Raw genomic sequence first — 18,072 nt, 5'->3', positions numbered from 1 at the left:
TAAGTTCTTGCCTTTTTTACCTTAGCTCCCTTCAATAGTGACACCTTCTGGGGTCTGACTAGGCCTTCAACATATAAGCCTTTGGGGTCATTTGTTTGGTTTTCTTTAAGGGGGAAGAGGGATTATTTGGCTTACAATTCCAGGTTACAGCCCATCATGGCAGGGAAGTCAAGGCAGCAAGAATTTGAAGCAGCCAGTCATACCATGCCCATAGTGAAGAACGGAGAGCAATGAGTTGATGCATTCATTGCTTACTGGGGTTCCTCTCTCTCTCTCTCTCTCTCTCTCTCTCTCTCTCTCTCTCTCTTTCATTAATTTATTATATGAGTTTCTTTCTTTTTCTCTTTTTAAAGATTTTTTTTTTATGTATAATGAGTGCTCTATCTGCATGTACACCTGCCGAAGGGCATCAGATACTAGTATCAATGATTGTGAGCCACTATGTGGTTTTCAGGAACTGAACTCAGGACCTCTGGAAGAGTAGACAGTGCTCTTAACTGCTGAACTATCTTTCCATCGCTCTTTCTTTTTTATTTTATTTTGGTTTTTCTCAAGACAGGGTTTGTCTCTGTACCTGTGACTGTCCTGGAACTCACTCTACAGACCAGATTGGCCTCAGACTCACAGAGATCCACCTGCCTCTGCCTCCCAAGTGCTGGGATTAAAGGCACACACCACCAATGCCTGGCCTTTCTTTTTTATTAGAATATATTTTATGTTTTCTTTGACAATGTCATACATATAAAAAAAATGTATACTGATCTTATCAACTCCCAGCATCCCAAGGCCCCACTCTCCCAACATCTCCCCCGTCTCACTTTCATCACCTTTTTGGGGTTTTGTCTATCTGTTTATTTTTGGTTTGTAATCCACTGAGCCCAATGAGTGCTGCCTGCGGGAAGTTGAGGGATTTTGTTGGTTTGCCTTTGTAAAGGTCTGGTGGGTGTAATGGCGGTGGCAGCGAGTTCCTGAGTGCAACAGCCATATCTGGTCCCCGGAAGACAACATCTCACAGCACTCCTCCCCATGCTCCAGCTCTTAGGGTATTTCCGCTCCCTCTTCTGGAATATCCCCCTGAACCTTGGGAAGGAGGAGGTTGGCAGGGCTTGGGTCTATTTTATATCCAAACTACAGTAGCAAGAGAGCCACTAAGGGAAGGAAATGGAAGTCAGAGAGCCCGCTGGGTTTGTCACAGTTGGACGGCTTCTAAGGATACTAAACTGCTCCAAGTGTTGTCCACATCTTTAAGAGCCCGCTGGCTCACACCAGTCAGGTGGCAAAGGTAAGGTGAGCCTCAGCTTCAGGCTTGTTATCTTCCTAGCCAGGCATTCTTGGTCACCAGCATCAGAACGTGTGCCTTGGTTTTACCCTTGGTATGCAAGGAGATCAGTTCCACTTTGCCTAAGCCCTGCACCAACTTCCCCATTTTCTATGCTAATTGTCAGAGATGGGAAGGAACTCAAAGGTAGGCCCAAATAGATAGCCTGCCCCAAATCATGTGTCTGACTGTACCACCGTGGGAATGTGAATTAAAATCTCTGTGCCTCCATTGCTCATCTGTCCAGTGGTTAAAAATGAATCAGAACACTCGCCTAATTCTCACCATTGTTATTACAATTTCCAAAATTAATACATGTTCTGTGTTTGAACTAAAACCATCATTCAGTAATTGGGATTCTTCATCGGGACACCTTCTCTGGAGAGCCAATTACTGTTATTCTATTCCCCATCCAGAATAAACAGACATCCAGCATGGTGTCATCCTTGCCTAGGATGGATAAACAATCAGTGAGAACCATACATTCTATCCTTCTAGAGGCTAGGTATGCTGACTGTCAGGATCCAGAAAGCAATATGCAGAATCACATGGCAAAACCAAGCTGAGAGCCAGAAGTCCAGAGAGGCTGGACGGGAGGGTCTACGCCTGGCACCCTGTAAGCTCCACAGAGGCACTAAGGCCCCTGCTTGCTTTTTACCAAGTTTAGAGGTGGGTTCACACACACACACACACACACACACACACACACACAAGAGTTCTGACAAGTGATCAAGGTCACAGAAAATTCCGAGTCACCTGTTCAGAGGTGACTGAACAACATCTCCGAAGGTGATCTAGGGATGTAGCTCAAAGGTAGAGCTCTACCCCAGAGACACACAGACATGAGTGGCCTCCATCTCTGGCACCACACATGTACTAGACTAGTGATGTAGTCCAGTAGCTTAATAAACAACCCCCAACACACACACACAAACACACACTTTAAAAAAATAGACCCTTTTTGGATCTCTAGAAACCCAACTAAATAAAACAGGAAGGAAGGCGGGAAGGAAGGTAGAAAAGGCCATTGGATCTATAACGCTGCACAGACCCTGGGCTCCCTCTGTCTCCTCCCCAGCCTCCATCTGAAACCTGAAGTGTACTTTCTACATCAGGAGTCACCTTAACCACACCTTTGACACCCTTAGCCTTGAACACGTCTACCACAGCCACCTGACCAAGCCCAGAGGCCGGCTAATTCTGTTGCTCAGCAGATACTTCCTGATATGTGTCCTGGTAACACTGGGGGCTGTCTCCTCCATCAGCCCTGCTGAAAATGGCTTTCAAATGCTGCCCAGCTACCCAAGTAAGCCTCTTCAGTGCCTTCGACTGTTTCTCCTGGGACCTCAAGTCTAGCTGCTAAGACACCTAGAATAGGTGGCCTGCTGTTCAAGGTGCAGTTTAAAGAGGAACAGAAAGACAGGAAGCCTCAAGCTAAAGAGTGTTTCTTAAAACAGTGGTCCATGGCTACCTCTCCACATCTAGTCATATTTCCTCTGCCCAAGGCACTGTCCATCTATACTTCCCTGTAGACTCCCTACACAGCCATGGAGTCTGCTTATCCTTCGTTGAAGGATAACAAAGAAAAGGATGGGTGCCTTGTCCTTGGAATCATTCTACCTGAGAGAATGAGACAGGGGGATTGCCATGAGTTCAAAGTAAGCCTGGTCTACAGAGTGAACATTTATAACAAAAGCCAAAAGAAAGACCCGATTAAAGTAGACCCTAATATCACCATGACAGTTCCCTTCAGGGGGAAAAAAAAGTATCTAGGAGCAAAAAACTAAAGCAAAAATATATCGGAGCCAGGTGGCAGAGGCACATGCCTTTAATCTCAGCACTCCAGAGGCAGAGGCAGGTAGATCTCTGAGTTCCAGGCCAGCCTGGTCTATAGAGTTAGTTCCAGGACAGCCAGGGTTACACAGAGAAACCCTGTCTCAAAACAAAACAAATAAACAAAAAGACTATATAGGGTGGGTGTAGCTCACTCCCACAGAGTTCCTGCCTTACATGCACCTTCTGGGTTCTATTGCATCACTACATAAACTGACCGAGGTAGTACGTGCCTCTGATTCCAGTACTCAGAAGCAAAAGGTGGGAGGATCAGAAGTTTACAGTTATATATGGAGTTCAAAGCCAGCCTGGACTACATGAGACCCGTCTTCAAAACAATAAGTTAAGGGGCTAGAGAGATGGCTCAGCAGTTAGGAACACCTGTGCTCTTGAAAAGGACCCAGGTTTGGTTCCTAGCACCCACATGGCAGCTCAACCATCCTTAAATTCAGTTCCATGGAATCTGATGCTCTTTTCTGACCTCCATGGGCACAGGGCATGCACATGGTACGTATACATAAATGTAGGCAAAACACTCAAACACGTTTAAAAATTAAATTATTAATATATATACATATATATATTATATATATGCCACACAGTTTCAGGTCAGCTTGTCCTACAGAGTAAGATCCTGTTTCAAAAAGCTTACACACACACACACACACACACACACACACACACACACACACACACCCCTTTTAGCCAGGTATGGTGATACATACCTGAAATCCTACAACTTGGTTGGGAGTCTAAGGTTGGAGGACAGAAATTCCAGATCAGCCTGGGCTACAACAGTAAGACCTTGTCTCAAAGCAACAGCAACATATTAGAAAGACAACTCTCAAGAGTTAGTACTAGAGGTGATTGTTACCAGGGCTTAGATCTGCACCCAGTTCTCATCTGTTGCCATAGCTGGGGCAGAGTTTCTGTGTATTTCTGAAAGAAAACATGGCTGCCTTTACTACTGACCTTCTGAGTCCTGGGAGGACAGCATGACTGTGGATAACCTTTACAGACTTTTATCGTCACACTCAAGACACAGGGCCACATCCTCCTTTGTACTGAAGTCTCAGAGAAGCCATGGTTTAAAAAAAAAAAAAAAAAAAGAATAGCTGTTGCACGTTGGTGATGATCTCATCTGGTTTCTGAGTGAGCAATGGAGGAAGACACGGGTCTCTGGGGTTGGAGCGATGAGGTGTGGCTATCCATGGCTGAACAAACTGTAGTTATCTGCTTCCTGTTTCTCTTGCAGCTCTTTCTCAACCCAAGCAATACTGTTGGGTGCCTTGTACTGAAAAAGGAGACTCCATGAAGCAAAGAACTGAAGGAACCAGTCTTGGCTACCTTAGAGCCTGAAATGTCACCAGAGAGTAACTTGGCCTTGGTCTCTGCCTTCTATTTTCAGAAGCACATATCTGATGTTTTTATGAAATGCCTCAGATGTAAGCAGCAATAATATTCTTTCCCCTCTCTGGTGCTAGACATGGAACTGAGGGCCTTACACATGCTGAGTGAGCACTGTACCACTAAGCTCCACGAAAGGATGACCTTGAACTCATGATCCTATCTTTACCTTTTTAAAAAAAACAAATATTTAAAGTATACAGGTGAATACAATATTTATCTTTTTTTTTTTTTAATGTTTGAGATAATGTCATGTTATTCAGCCAGGCTTGCCTTTGATCTCATTATTAGGGCAGGCTGGCTTCATAGCAATCCTCGTGTCTCAACGTACCAAGCTCTAAAATTACAAACGAGTGCTGTCACTCATGGCTAAATATCATTTGATGTATGTCAGTACTATCTCAACAACAACAACAAAAAATCCAAAAAACAGTATGATGAGGCTAGAAAGATGGGTCAGCAGTTAAGATCTTGTACTGTTTTTGGAGAGGACCCGAATCCTCTTCCCAAAACTCCTAGCAGGTGGCCCATAACTGCCTATAAGCCCAGCTCCATGAAATCTGATGCCCTCCCACCTCCTTAGGCACCTGCACTCACATGCACAGAGCTACACAAACACACACAGTTCTTTTTTAAGTAGGAGACATGATTCTGATTTAGGACTTAGGGGAAAAAAAAAATTATATGGGGCTGGAGAGACGGCTCAGCAGTTAAGTGTGCTGGCTCTACAGAGGGCCCGGGTTCAGCTCCCAGAATCCACAGGGCAGCTTAATACCATCTGTAACTCCAGTTCCAGGACATCAGATGCCTTCTTCTGACCTCTGAGGGCATGGTACACACATGGCACACAGGCATACAGGCAGGCCACACCCATATACATACATACATACATACAAATCAATAACTTTTTAAAATGATGTCAAACACCACAACAAGGGAAAAAATAAAACCAACCCACACTACAAATTGGTTAAACCATATAATAGCCATTGTTGTTCACACCTGGCTCTGCCACTTGCTAGGTAACCCAGCCCAATGCTCCCCATTTATTTGTAATGTGGACTAGCGATGTTTCTTTCTGGAAGTGCCTCAGATATGTTCACAGATTTGTCTCCATTATGACTTCAATGCTCTTTTTTTTTTTTTTTTTTAATTATTTAATTTTATTTTATGTGCATTGGTGTTTTTGCCTGCATGTGTGTCAGTGTGAGGGTGTCAGATCTTGGAGTTGCAGACAGTTGTGAACTGCCGTGTAGTTGCCCAGAATTGAACCTTGGTCCTCTAGAAGAGCAGTCAGTGCTCATAACTACTGAGCCATCTCTCCAGTCCAGCAATGCTCATTCTTAATTTGTGTGTGTTGTGGTGTGGTTGTGTGTGTGTGTGTGTGTGTGTGTGTGTGTGTGTGGTTTGTTTTTGAGACAGAGTCCCTTCTCTTTTCACAAAGCATTTCTGAAATGCACTGCCTTGCTGGGGCTCATCAGCAAAGATGGCGCCGGCACCAATGTGATAGTTATGCATTCTAATAAAAGGTGAATGGTTCCTAAGGTCCAAAAGGAAACTCCAGTATTATCACGACTGCTTTTAAAGTGAGGCTGTGAAAGGACTTCACCCAGGTGTTAGCAGGGTGACCTGACATGCCAGGGTCATACCCTGAACAGCCATCTGTTCCTTTCAGCCAAGGTACCTGCTGGGGCCCTGCCTGCTCTCTGAAACATAAACTAAGACTAAAGGATCCTAACACCTCCTCAGGCAAGTCCAGGCTCCCCACCCCCATCCCGCCCCCGCCCCCGGAGTCCTGGACTCTGTGTTCTTTCAGCCCACAGGCCCAGCCTTGTCCTCTTCATGTTATCTCCAGCATCTTGCCTCAGGGAACTGCTAACCTCTGTCAGCTCTGCCCCCACACCAAGGTGGTAGAAAGCTGCCTCCTTTCCTTCCATCCTCATCCCAGCCCCTCCCAGTGCCTCCTCACCTGGCCAAGGCACAGTGTCCCTGCCCCAGCCCGGTGTGTGTGCACACACCGTTCTTGAACAGAAACTGCTTACTGCCGCCCTTCTTCAGGCCCACTCTCCTTTGAAGCCCCGCCTCCTCTTGTTTGGTATTTCTGTTTCCCAAGGTTCTGTCTCAGTTTGTGTGTACTCTTTCCCACAAAAATGGTCCCTCCTTTGACGACTGAGACAGAGTCCCTGCTCTTTTCACAAAGCGTTGCTGAAATGCAGTGTCTTGCGGGAGCTCATCAGTAAAGATGGCACCAGGGCCAATGTTTTGAGCCTGAAAAGCTTTTTACCACCTCCTGTTCTCCCAGTGCTTGACTAAAGAAATGTGTGAACGCGCACACACGCACACACACACACACACACACACACACGCATGCACACACAGGAAAAATAAAGGCAGAGTGAGGGAGAAAATTTGATTTCTTTTATTGAAAACACTCTGCTCATTACATACAGCGGTGCATGCCTGTAATCTCAGTGTGCTAAGGCTGGGGATTGTGAGTTCTGGCTGCCATGTCCAAAGGAAACTTCATTTTGTCAAATCTGGCAGTTAATTCCTCAGGAACTTGTGAAGCTGGTTCCCCTCTACCAAATGGAGTTATTTCCAATATCACAGGCAGAGTATCTGTGGCTATCTGTGGCACCTACTAGCCTATCGAAGCATGTGCTGGCCTCCAGGCTCCCCCAGTACCCCGAGTACCTAATTAAACATTTCAGAGTCCATGCTAACATCCTAGCCTTTCTCTCCTCCCCACCCCCAAACCATCTCCAGCTCATGGGCTTCCCTTCCCCCAGCTACTCATTTTCCTTATAACCCTGCTGTGTTGACTCCTTTTTCTTCTGCCTGCTTTCTCTTTGTCTTCCTCTCTCTGTTTCCCCCACCCCACCCTGCCCTGTTCTTGCTTCTGTCGTGGCCAGGTCTAGTCTGCTGGCCATGTTCAGTCCACTACTTTCTCTCTAGACTCTTCCAGATGCCTCTGGCAGTTCTCATTCTCATATTTTCAATAAATACCTTTCTCCTGCCGAGCAGTGGTGGTTACATGCCTTTAATCCCAGTAGAGACAGGGGCAGGAGTTTGAGGCCAGTCTGGTCTACAGAGTGAGTTCTAGGAGAGCCAGGGGTATAGTAAGAATTCTAGGATTTTGAATTCTTTAAACACACACACACACACACACACACACACACAGAAATATCCTAAGAATATGTTTTTGTTTTAATCCCAGGTGTGGGAGTATGGGGCTGCTTCAGACTGTCCTGGTGCTGTAGCAGAGTCATGGTTTTGCCAGCTGCAGACAGTTCCTGTGACTGTGTGACATTTGGAATTCTGGGAACTTTTCAGAAGGTGTATAAATGCTAGGGGCTTTGAGAGACATTGTTGGCTGTTCAGGGGGATTGGTTGTAGTTTGTTAGTGGTCATACTCAAAGAAGAAACAAAAGAAAAAAAATTAGATTCAGGGATGTCTCTCTCTCTCCCCTCTGTCCTTCTTTCTCTTCTATCTGGTGTTAGGAGGTGAAACCAGGCTGATAAAGGGTGAGAGAAAGAACTCACACGTAGCAAAGATGAGCTACACAGGAGTACACAGAGAAACCCTGTCTCTAAAAACCAAAAACCAAAACCTTCCCCTTAACTATACCATGGAACAGTCATGTTGTAGTATATACACTGGCCAACACAGCATCACTATGAGGCAAAACCTTGTCTCCATCCATCAATCAATACCTTACGTAGCTGTGTTGGCACACCTACGTCAGTCCCAGTGGTAGAAGTAAGCCAGTCTCTGTGATTCTTGAGACCAGCCTGACCTACATAGGGAGTTTCAGGTCAAAGCAGGTTACATAGTAAAATTCTATCTTTAAATAAATAATTTTAAACATAATTTTAAAATAAATAAATTTAAACACTGAATAAGTTATGACAGTTCATATGTAATCTTGCTTTCAGGCTCCTCTCAAGAAACCAGATGCTCCGAGGCTGGGAAGAGAGCTCAGTGTGTGAAGCGCTTGCTATGCAAGTGTGAAGACCTGAGTTCAAGCCCCAGAACCCACATAAAAAGCCGGGTGCAGGTGAAAGCACTTGTAATCCCAGTGCTCAGGAGGTAGAGACAGGAGAGTTCCTGGAAGACTGCTGGCCAGCCAGCTCAGCCTGGTTCTGAGTCCCAGGTTCAGTGAGAGACTTGGTCAAATAAACAACGGCTCCTGAAGAATGATATCCAACGTTACCCTCCGGTTTACACATACACACACAACACACACACAAACTCACATTCACTCACACATACACGCATACACAAAAAGCAACACACACACTCTCACACACATGTTCTCCCTCTCTCTCTCCCACACACACACATACACACACCACAGTTGAAAGATTCAACAACATAAGGTCCTCAACCAAACATAGTGGCCACAGGAGAAAGTTGGCTGTCCCTGTAACAGAAAAAAAAAAAAAAAGTATCTCCTCAACAGAACCCACAAGCCTCTCTGGTTGGTCCAAGCTCTATAATGTCTGGAAACATCTGGGTTTGTGGCCCCTTCCCTGAAGCCAAATCATCTGTTCTTTCTTCCATTCTGTAAGTAGAAAGACCCAGGGTAGAGGTTCATTTTTCCACTGATGTAAATTTTATTAACACCCCAATTTAGATAGCAGAAGCAGTTACAGTTTGGTTTTAAATACATTTTCCACCTCACTGAAAAATCCCCACAAACTACCCCCCTAGGATGTTTTGGGTTGTTTCTAAGGTTCTGGGGAGCAAGCCCAGGACCTTACACATTCCTGGCAGGTGTTCAGGATCTGAGCCATACAACCAGCCTCTGCACAAACTGTGCTGTCTTTTTTTTTTTTTTTTTTTTTTTTTTTTAGATTGTTTTTTGCACTGGACATCTGAAATGTCCACCATTCCTCCACCCAACGTGTACTTTGAGGTCTGGTAAAGATTCTAGTTGCTTGTAGAACTGTAACTGATTAAGTTTAACGTCTCTTGCCAGTAACCTTCAGCATATGGCTCCCACTTCCTCTTAAGCCCTCATACCACTTTTCCTTCCAGAGTTCTCGCTCTCTTTCTCTCTCTCTCTCCCTCCCTCTCCTGTTTCCTCTCCCTCTCTCCCTCTCCCTCTTTCCGCTATGATCCGAGCCTCATTGTGGAAACCTTCTGGTTGCTAACACGGAATAGACACAGGCGTTAATGTTAGCCTTATCTAGACCAAAGTCTAGCGGCTCAGTTCTCAAAATGTGGGTTCCAGACCAGTAGCTGTTTGGAAACTTGATAGAAATGTAGAGTCGCAGCCCCGCCTCGGGCCCACAGAACCCAAATCCGCTTTTTCACGAGGTAATAAACACATTCAAAATAAAACAAGTAATGCTGTTGGTGAAAAGAATGGTGAGTGAAGGAGGGTGGTGTGAGTGACGGGAAGGGCGCAGCCTGGCACTGCAGATGTCCTAGAAGTTTGAGGGCTTGAGACTCGCTTCCACTCTAAATACGTGCGTGGCTGGAAAAGCCTCATGGAGGGGGGGGGGGTTGCATCTTAGCAGTATTTACCACAGTAGAAATTAAAACTGCTGCCTTTTAAAAAAAATAACTATAATTTGGGGCTAGAGAGATAGCTCATTGGTTAAGGCACCAGTGGCTCTTGCAGAGGACCTGGGTTGGGTTCCCAGCACCCACATGGTGGCTCACGAGTTCAGTACCTTTCTGGATATCTGACACCCTCTTATAGCATCCACAGGCACCTACATGCACATGGTGCATGGAATCTCTCGCTCGCTCGCTCTTTCTCTCTCTCTCTCTGCCGTAGTTCACGTAAAAGAAAGGATCTAGGTGTTGCAGAATCCACGGCTACAATTCCAGGAGGCAGGACAGGGAGATGGCTTACCAGGTAAAGAGCCTCGTCACCAAGCCCGGTGACCGGAGTTCAATTCCTAAGACCCACGTGACCCACACGGGGAGAGGAGAGGCCAGACTAGCAAATGGTCCTCCAACCTCCACACCAGTTCTCTTCCCTCCCCCCCTCCCAAAATTGAAAGAGAGACCCCGTCTTAAAACAGCAAAAACAGCCGGGGGTGGTGGCCCATGCCTGTAATCCCAACACGCTGTGAGGCAGAGGCAGGCAGATCTCTGTGAGTTCGAGGCCAGCCAGCCTACACAGATACACAAAGAAGAAACCATGTCTCGAAAAGCAAAAACAAAACAAAACAAAAAAAAAGCCCAGCGAAAACAGGTTGTGTGGTGAAAATAATTCTGGTCCTCAGCTAGAGTGCCTGAGAGACTATGGACACATCTGTGCCTTTCCGGAGTCTCCGTTTCCTGATCTTTTTTTTATTAGGAAAGTGATCTGTAGCCTTCCAGCCACTGCCAACTCCCCTCCCGGAGGTTTCAGAGAGCATTTTACAACGATTCTCCTCTTGCCCAAAAGAGGGCGATGGAGACCGGCCATGGCAGGACCGCTTCTAAGCCGGAGGCGCTTCACAGACTACTGATCCAGACACAAGGTTCCCTCGTGATTGGGGCGGTTTTCTTGGCACTGGCAGACACTGGTATCCCAGGCCACCTAGGCGGTCCCCAGTGAGAGAATGAGCTCCGGGCGCCTTCCATATTGACCCAATCATGGTCAGTCTGGGATGTTCAGATTCCTCCTGTCCCGGTCTGGGGAGAGCCGCAGTGATTTGGTTTGAGGAAAGACACATTGTCCCCACCTGCACCAGCTCTTTGGGCGAGAAACCACCCAGAAGCTATTTACTCCAAAGAGAAAACTGGGCGCGGTGGCCGGAAAGGAACAAGACATAGTACCGCGCCAGGTCCTTGGGGACTGCCTGCCTACTGGCGGGGCTGCGCTTGCATCAGCGCCTGCCTGGGCTGGGGCAGGGGCCTGGCCACCAGCGACGTCAGCCTCTTTCCCAGAAGAATTCCACTTCCTGAGGCCAGGGCTTCAGCAGAGTGGGGGTGGTGGAAGTTGGTTTCTCAGGATGACACCACTCCTTTGCTGCATCTCCTCATTCGCATACTTTGTTGTCATGGAGACGAACAGCATCCCGACAGCCCTGGAGAAGCCAACTCGCCCACAAGAAATGACCCGGGCAACATCGACTCAGGGAAACACTGACTGGGGTACTGGGTCAAGGAAACAGCAGCCGCGGGTCCCCTAATTTGCCCTGGGGTGGGATGGGAGGGCAGAGGGACCAATTCCTGTATTTCGATTTCAAAACTGGAGGAATCTTAGCACATTACAGCCCAGAGAAAAGCCTTTGAAAGCTCATGGCTAGCAAAAGTTTTTTTTTTTTTTTTCCCTCCTCTTCTTCCCCCTCTTTCCTCTCCTCTTCTTCCTGCTTTTCCTCTTCGTCATCTTGTCTTCTCTCTGCAATCTTTCTATGGATCCTTTTCTTAGGTCTCTTAAGACCCCCCCCCACTCCCCGGCCCACCACGAACATCTCAGCAGCTGTCCTTGAAGCAGTGTTTATCTTAACTCACTTAGTTTCCTTTGTTAAACGCTCAGGTGTGCCAGGTGAGGAGAGGGGCCACTCTGAATAGCGACGCTTGCAAAATTACACAGGCAAGACCTCCTTTGCTCTTCAACTCAGCTGACTCAAGTGCTGCTATGGCTTTTTCCAGAGAGCCATCCAGTTCGTGGGTGACCTGCTAGGAAGTCCAATCAGACCTCAGTCCTAAGCTCATGCCCTCTAACCATTACTGGGCACCTGTCAGAACAGCAGTTAACACAGCAAGCTTGAATTTATGGCTACCATTGTCTGGGCACACAGTGATTTCAACATTAACGACTAGGGGTTTATGAAACCCCTATTGGTCCTCAAATTGCAGATGAGGAAACGAAGGCAAAAAGAGGGGAAATAGTTTGTTCATGGCCAACAGCTAGGGCCGAATGCTCAATAGTTAACAGAATAACATCTTGGTCGGTAGTGGGTACTTAGTACACCGGCTTTGGTCTTGGTGGAGGGGATAGAGTGTGTTGCCTGTGATTACCTGTAGACGAATCCTTTCATTTGAGCCATTTCCACCAAAAATGTGCTATATTTCTTAGTTTTGTATTTCATTTTATTCACTGATTAAGTGTGTGTGTGTGTGTGTGTGTGTGCGCGCGCGTGCACTGGGTGGTGTTCATGTACAGTGGGGCATCATGGAGGTTTGAGAACAGCTTGCAGGAGCTGACGGTCCTTCCACAGTGGGATCTAGGGATCAAAATGAGGTTACCTGCTAAGCCACCTCACTGGCCTGAAAATGTGCTGTGGCTTAAAGAGTTGCATTCATTTCTTTCTCTACCAGTACAAAGCTAAGCCAGTCAGTAGTACCAACAATGTTATGCATCCTTATCGGTGTCTTCAGAATTTAGAAGTCTATTTCCTGCCTAGAATCTCTCTCTCTCTCTCTCTCTCTCTTTTTTTTTTTTTTTTTTTTTTTTGCTGTACACTTGAGAAGTATTCACAATCTCTCGTCTTGGTCCCAACTACTAGTGATAACAATGTCTTAATAAAAGACTCAAAGCTACTATGGTGGCCACACACATAAAAGCCAGCAGCCTGGGGGCTCCAGAATAACCTGGGCTTCCTAGCAAAAGGTTCTGTCTCAAAAAGCCACCAACAATAGCCACGTGGAAACAACCCAAATGTTTACCAATAGATGAACAGATAACACGAAATATGTTCGTGTGATGGAATATTAGTCAGCCTTGAAAACCGTTATGTGCAGAGACGTGCTTCCACATGAATGAATCTTGAAGATAGAGTTCCAGGTGGAGTAGAGCAGACCCACAAGAGGAGAACGGCTGTCGTGGGCTTTCATCAACACACGTTGCATACACAGACAAAGATTCAGAGTAGTGGGTGGAGGAGGGGAAGTTCCTATTTGATGTCCTTGGAGTTCCATTTGTGGAGATGAGCAAGCACTAGAAAGAGACAATGATGGCAGTATAGTACTGTGAATGTGCCGTCATGATAGCAACATGCACACGTAACACTGAAAAGTGAGGGACCTAGTCCAGTCTAGAGAGTGCTTGTTTGCCTCGTATTCAAGAAGCCCTGGGTTGAATCCCCAACTACCAGATCCTTGGTGTGCACCTGTGTGTGTGTGTGTATGATATTGACATATGCTATATGTCAACATATGATATATATAATGAAAAAAAGAAAAAAAAACAGTCACATTAGTAATCTTTTTTCCCCCTTTTTTTTGTTAAACTGGAGGTCAAGTCTTTCGCCTTCCACTTGCTAGGCAAACACTCTGTCACTGAGCTGTATGCCCAGTTCAGCAGTCTCCATTCTTATTCAACAATTTCTTGTTTAAAGAAAAAAAAAAAAAGGCTTTCTTGCACCCTTCACCCAAGGTCTATCTGCCAAGGATGTCTGGCTCCCTGCCCTGCACCTGAAAGGCAACGTCATGCCCTTAAAAAATAGCACAATCATGTGTTTTCACCAAACACAGGAGGCTGGCATTCCCCTCAGGTATTCCAAATGAGCAACATTTGGCTGGTAGGAGAGACGATTGGGAGGTGAGTCACCAGTGGGACAGGTGAGGTCATGATGGGGTGACTGTCTGCATGAAGCAGCTCTCCCAGCCTGCGCTCTCAGGGGCTGCCAGGTCTCCAGCCGGCTGAGCTGGTAGTCTGGCTTCTCAGCCATGAGGTGAGGTGCGGTGGGGCGCATTCCTCTTGATGACTCAGCGGCTCTACTCCCCCAAGAGATGGGATCACTAACTGAGGACAATTCCAAGGTCAAGACCTGAGCTGCCACAGCTTGTCTGTCCTTAATAAAGAACAGGAAGGTGTGCATCTTGGAGAAGTGGGAGAGCTCTTCTTAGCTCTTTGTTGGAATGCTAAGCATTTGAGAAATGAAGGACTGATTCCTCTTATCTTGATGGTCCTAGCGGAGTTCAGAAGACTGGCCCCCGGAAAGGAGGGCGAATACTTATTCAATGATTGTGGCTTTTGGAGACATCCAGGCACAAATACAATTCCAAACCATGAAGAAAGATATATATATTCTTTCTTATGTTTCATGGTGATAGCTAGTGTTCTTCAAGGGACATCAGAATTGGAGCGAGACTGACTTAGATTTTATGGGCACAACCATGGTACTGATCCAAAGGCAAACCACTTTTATGAAGTTAATCCAGCTGTTCATATATGGTAATGTAGGCACATACCGTAGTAATGCAGGCAATCACACCCTGTAATCCTAAGATGTAGGAGGCTGCGGCAGGAAGATTGTGAGTATGAGTGGAGTCTAAGCAACATAGGAAGATCTCATCTTCAAAAGGAGGGAGGGGACTTAGGAATAGAGCTCATTTGGCAGTCATATAAGACGGTGCAATCAAAAGTTCAAGGTCACCCTTGGCTATATAAGTTTGTGACTAGCCAGGGTTACATGAGACTCAGCCTTCAAAAAATAATAATTAAAAAAAGTGGTAATGCAGGAAAAAGGACCACCCTTTGCCATGTTACTACACAAATCCGGCTATTGCTGGGGCCTTTCCCTTGTTCTGAACACACAAGATGAAAAAGAGAAAGAGAAAGTATTCTTTTTCTTTGTGTCTGTCTTTTCCCCCTTTGTTATTCACTGTTGAGTCAGTCCGATGTGGGTTAAGGTACAAGCTGAGTCTAGGTGTCAGATAAACCTTAATCAGCGAGGACTTTGGTTGATTACAGAGCTTGGATCAGCTAGTAGGGGAAACACAGCAGATGGCTTCAGGCGCAACTGTATCTAACTGATTACACAATAGGGTGTTAGAACCCATAGGTCTTTATCTGTCCGTTGTGTTTTCAGGGACCCTAAAAATGGCAAAGACTCTTTTCACTAGCTCTCGGCTTACATTCTAACCAGCTCAATAACCTCATTATAAAGAAATCTTCCCTTCCTACAAAACTATCAAGGATCAAGCCTTCACCCAGTCACGTACTCACCCTTAGGCCTGGAAATGGCGTTAAATCTATCTGAACCTCACACACTGAGAGGTTCCCAAAATAAAAGGGAATGGTTGCTAGGCAGATGAAAACAATAGGTGTCCCTCCCTGAGCATAAGTGTACGCCTGTGGGAGAGGCGGGCTGGCTGTAGTGCATGGGCCACTTTCCTGCTTTGTCACAACTTGGTGACTCAAGCCGGTGTGGCGGAAGGCAGACCCGGACTTCTGGCTTTAGCCTAGCCTCAGGCAACTGTGTTCACACAGACACAGGGCAGAATTCTAGGCCGGCGATAACACCCTCGATGCCGTCTGTGCCACGGATCTGCAAGGCGGTTTGGTTTTTTTTCAGTTTCTTTTCGGGTGGGGTGCTAGAGTTTGAACCCAAAGCCTAGCACATGCTCGGAGTTGAGGGGACAGAGGAGGGAGAGTCCATCTTCCGCTGTGCTGTAGCCTGGTCCTGCAAAGTGTTTATGAGGATGCACACATGAGAAAACTGAAGAGCAGATGGAATTAGTGACCTGCATGAAGTTGGGAAACTAGTTAGGGTTTCTCCAGCCCATGGCACTGTCACCCTGAGTGGGCATGCTGCGCCTCCCTTTTTTTTTTTTTTGAGTCAGGGTTTCTCTGTGTAGTCTTGGCTGATAACGTAGAAAAAAAAGAACAGCTCTTAACCATGTTACTGCACAAATCTAACTATTGCTAGGGCGCTTCCATTGTTTTTAAATATACAAGAAAGATAAAGCATTTGTTTTCCTTGTTTTTGTCATTTCCCGCTTTGGTATTTACATTACTGAGTCAGTCTGATATGGTTTGACGTATACAAGGAGCCTGGGCACGATTTATAGACCAGGCTGGCCTCGAACTCACAGTGATCTGCCTGCCTCTCCCTCCCTGAGTGCTGGGATCAAAGGTGTGCACCACCCTGCCTGGCTTCTCACTGCTCTCAAGGGCAATATGAGCATGAGGTGAAGATGAAGAAGGAGGACCAGGAAAAAAAGCAGTAAATAGTGACTGGGGTGGGACTTTGGCGGGGCTGCTGCTTAGCGTTTCAGAGATCCTGGGTTTGATCCTCAGACGGTAGAAAACAAAGCCAACCAACAGACAGAAAAACAACCCATGGTGGCTCAGCAGGTAAAGCCAACTGCCATTAAGTCTGAGCTCAATTCCCAACACCCACTTGGTGGAAAGAGCGATCTAATCCTGTCTGGCAAGTTGTCCTCTGACTTCCACACACAAGCCATGGCATGCACACACACACACACACACACACACACCACCACCACCACCACATTAATAAATAACATAAGCATAATGAAAACAAAAACATCCAGAATGTATTGCATATAAAAAACATCCAATTCCCCTTTCCTAGTCTAAATTTGGCTTGGGTTTTTGTTTGTTTGTTTTTTGTTGTTTGTTTGAGACAGGGTCACCCGTGGAAGCACAAGCTAGCCTGGTACTCAAGAGTATATTGTCCAGGGGCCATGAATTCACAGACATCTACCTACTTCGGCCAACCACATGCTGGGTTAAAGTTCCAGGATATCACACACAGCCCGTTTGTTTGTTTGTTTGTTTGTTTTTTCTTTCTGAAAATTTACTATTTGTTTTTGAGATAGGGTCTCATTTAGTCAAGAGCAGCCTCAAACAAACTATCTACCTAAGGCTGGCCTGAACTCCTGATCCTCTGGCCTCTGTCTCCCAAGTACTAGGATTGTATATGCCACTATGTATGTCCGACTATAAAGGCTACAACTATTTTGCCCCCTGGTCCTTCTCCTTCCTTTGCTTGCTCAATCTTGTTCTCTTGCTCTTGTTTTACACCCCCTGCCCCGAAGTATATGCTCAAACACAAGACTTCCTACACACAGGACAAGCTCTCTACACCAGCCTCGGTCTCTAATCCAGCACACTGCCTTGACCAAGACCACCAGGAAGGGGAAACTGAGGTAAGTGACACTCCCCCCCCCCCATACATACCTGATGTCCTTGTGAGCTCTGATCTCTGTTGCACTAGTCCAGGCTTCCGTGGAGGTCTAGCCAGCCTGGGGGCCCAGTCCATACCTGTTGTAATTGGGCTTCAGGCTTCCCTGACCCCTGCTTCACCCTTCCTCCACCTGGCCTGCCCAGGGAGCCTGAATAGGAAAGGAAGCAAAAAGCAGGCAGAGCTTTGGGAATAAGAACCTTTTATCTGAGGCTTATTGTAACTGAGAATGAAGAGGATTTGGGGGGGGGGGAGCTTATCCAGATTCTGTTTGGGGGTGGGGGTTGGCTCTCCAGGGCAGACCTAAAACTACCCATGCTGAAAGTGTTAAACTTGAGAAGCGGTAAACCTCTATCTCCTTAATAACCATTTCTCTAGCGTGCTGACCTGGGGAACAGGAAGTCCACCTAAGTGACGAAGCTTTGGTCAGTACGAGCACACTGTTCCCTGGCTGCTTCCAGTTTGTTAGCAAGAACACGACATCCTGCACACACTGTGCCCTGTGCGGTGTGGGGCCTACCTCTGGCCCTCGGGTTCCTCCTGGTGCCGCATCCAGGACTGCAGACTGCTTCACCCTGCCTCATCTTCCCCTTCCCTGCCAGGAGCATCAGGACTGAGGGAGTTTTGTG

Source organism: Meriones unguiculatus, chromosome 5 (assembly GCF_030254825.1).
Source record: "Meriones unguiculatus strain TT.TT164.6M chromosome 5, Bangor_MerUng_6.1, whole genome shotgun sequence".
NCBI lineage: Eukaryota > Metazoa > Chordata > Mammalia > Rodentia > Muridae > Meriones > Meriones unguiculatus.
This window is presented reverse-complemented; position numbering follows the sequence as displayed.